General features: G+C 57.6%; 5 non-coding genes across 5 annotated transcripts; all 5 read left to right on the top strand.

Annotated features, from left to right (window-relative positions):
- Positions 1–59: 59 nt before the first annotated feature.
- LOC144540489 (5S ribosomal RNA) lies at positions 60–178 on the top strand. Its single transcript, XR_013505710.1, has one exon. It is a non-coding gene; the product is annotated as a 5S ribosomal RNA (ribosomal RNA).
- A 392-nt stretch (positions 179–570) lies between these two features.
- On the top strand, positions 571–689 carry LOC144540488 (5S ribosomal RNA). Its single transcript, XR_013505709.1, has one exon. It is a non-coding gene; the product is annotated as a 5S ribosomal RNA (ribosomal RNA).
- Positions 690–1,081: 392 nt separating this feature from the next.
- Positions 1,082–1,200, top strand: LOC144541182 (5S ribosomal RNA). The gene has a single exon (XR_013506397.1). It is a non-coding gene; the product is annotated as a 5S ribosomal RNA (ribosomal RNA).
- Positions 1,201–1,592: 392 nt separating this feature from the next.
- On the top strand, positions 1,593–1,711 carry LOC144540487 (5S ribosomal RNA). The gene has a single exon (XR_013505708.1). It is a non-coding gene; the product is annotated as a 5S ribosomal RNA (ribosomal RNA).
- A 392-nt stretch (positions 1,712–2,103) lies between these two features.
- LOC144540486 (5S ribosomal RNA) lies at positions 2,104–2,222 on the top strand. The gene has a single exon (XR_013505707.1). It is a non-coding gene; the product is annotated as a 5S ribosomal RNA (ribosomal RNA).
- The last annotated feature ends 278 nt before the right edge of the window (positions 2,223–2,500 follow it).

Below are 2,500 nucleotides of genomic sequence, written 5' to 3'. Positions count from 1 at the left end.
CCCTGCAGTAGGCACAGGCTAAGCCGTGTATAAAAGGCCTCCCTGCCGCCGCCTCAATTGCTTACGGCCATACCACTCTGAACACGCCCGATCTCGTCCGATCTCGGAAGCTAAGCAGGGTCGGGCCTGGTTAGTACTTGGATGGGAGACCGCCTGGGAATACCAGGTGCTGTAAGCTTTTTCATCTTTCTAGGCAGCAGAGGGCGCTGCTCCCTCTCCGGGGGAGACAGGGGGCCTCCAACAACAGTGCTGGCCAGCGGCAGTGCAGTCACTTTTGCAGAGGAAGTACAAGGACGACATCACGTCCCGTGTGCCAGCAACAGCTGGCTTTCCCTCGGGGAGGCTGCAAACTTATCACAGCATGCATTTGTGTCCCTGCCGTCGCTGAACAGCGCAAATGTAGGGGAGAGAAAAGACTGCGGCCTTGCTCCCGGTGAGCACAACGGCTGAGGGCGTCAATGATAACAGAGGGCAGAGAAATAGGCCCATTTGGTGGCCGGTTTTCAAAAGGCCCTGCAGTAGGCACAGGCTAAGCCGTGTATAAAAGGCCTCCCTGCCGCCGCCTCAATTGCTTACGGCCATACCACTCTGAACACGCCCGATCTCGTCCGATCTCGGAAGCTAAGCAGGGTCGGGCCTGGTTAGTACTTGGATGGGAGACCGCCTGGGAATACCAGGTGCTGTAAGCTTTTTCATCTTTCTAGGCAGCAGAGGGCGCTGCTCCCTCTCCGGGGGAGACAGGGGGCCTCCAACAACAGTGCTGGCCAGCGGCAGTGCAGTCACTTTTGCAGAGGAAGTACAAGGACGACATCACGTCCCGTGTGCCAGCAACAGCTGGCTTTCCCTCGGGGAGGCTGCAAACTTATCACAGCATGCATTTGTGTCCCTGCCGTCGCTGAACAGCGCAAATGTAGGGGAGAGAAAAGACTGCGGCCTTGCTCCCGGTGAGCACAACGGCTGAGGGCGTCAATGATAATAGAGGGCAGAGAAATAGGCCCATTTGGTGGCCGGTTTTCAAAAGGCCCTGCAGTAGGCACAGGCTAAGCCGTGTATAAAAGGCCTCCCTGCCGCCGCCTCAATTGCTTAAGGCCATACCACTCTGAACACGCCCGATCTCGTCCGATCTCGGAAGCTAAGCAGGGTCGGGCCTGGTTAGTACTTGGATGGGAGACCGCCTGGGAATACCAGGTGCTGTAAGCTTTTTCATCTTTCTAGGCAGCAGAGGGCGCTGCTCCCTCTCCGGGGGAGACAGGGGGCCTCCAACAACAGTGCTGGCCAGCGGCAGTGCAGTCACTTTTGCAGAGGAAGTACAAGGACGACATCACGTCCCGTGTGCCAGCAACAGCTGGCTTTCCCTCGGGGTTGCTGCAAACTTATCACAGCATGCATTTGTGTCCCTGCCGTCGCTGAACAGCGCAAATGTAGGGGAGAGAAAAGACTGCGGCCTTGCTCCCGGTGAGCACAACGGCTGAGGGCGTCAATGATAACAGAGGGCAGAGAAATAGGCCCATTTGGTGGCCGGTTTTCAAAAGGCCCTGCAGTAGGCACAGGCTAAGCCGTGTATAAAAGGCCTCCCTGCCGCCGCCTCAATTGCTTACGGCCATACCACTCTGAACACGCCCGATCTCGTCCGATCTCGGAAGCTAAGCAGGGTCGGGCCTGGTTAGTACTTGGATGGGAGACCGCCTGGGAATACCAGGTGCTGTAAGCTTTTTCATCTTTCTAGGCAGCAGAGGGCGCTGCTCCCTCTCCGGGGGAGACAGGGGGCCTCCAACAACAGTGCTGGCCAGCGGCAGTGCAGTCACTTTTGCAGAGGAAGTACAAGGACGACATCACGTCCCGTGTGCCAGCAACAGCTGGCTTTCCCTCGGGGAGGCTGCAAACTTATCACAGCATGCATTTGTGTCCCTGCCGTCGCTGAACAGCGCAAATGTAGGGGAGAGAAAAGACTGCGGCCTTGCTCCCGGTGAGCACAACGGCTGAGGGCGTCAATGATAATAGAGGGCAGAGAAATAGGCCCATTTGGTGGCCGGTTTTCAAAAGGCACTGCAGTAGGCACAGGCTAAGCCGTGTATAAAAGGCCTCCCTGCCGCCGCCTCAATTGCTTACGGCCATACCACTCTGAACACGCCCGATCTCGTCCGATCTCGGAAGCTAAGCAGGGTCGGGCCTGGTTAGTACTTGGATGGGAGACCGCCTGGGAATACCAGGTGCTGTAAGCTTTTTCATCTTTCTAGGCAGCAGAGGGCGCTGCTCCCTCTCCGGGGGAGACAGGGGGCCTCCAACAACAGTGCTGGCCAGCGGCAGTGCAGTCACTTTTGCAGAGGAAGTACAAGGACGACATCACGTCCCGTGTGCCAGCAACAGCTGGCTTTCCCTCGGGGAGGCTGCAAACTTATCACAGCATGCATTTGTGTCCCTGCCGTCGCTGAACAGCGCAAATGTAGGGGAGAGAAAAGACTGCGGCCTTGCTCCCGGTGAGCACAACGGCTGAGGGCGT

Source organism: Centroberyx gerrardi, chromosome 10 (genome assembly GCF_048128805.1).
Source record: "Centroberyx gerrardi isolate f3 chromosome 10, fCenGer3.hap1.cur.20231027, whole genome shotgun sequence".
Lineage (NCBI taxonomy): Eukaryota > Metazoa > Chordata > Actinopteri > Beryciformes > Berycidae > Centroberyx > Centroberyx gerrardi.
This window is presented reverse-complemented; position numbering and strand designations above follow the sequence as displayed.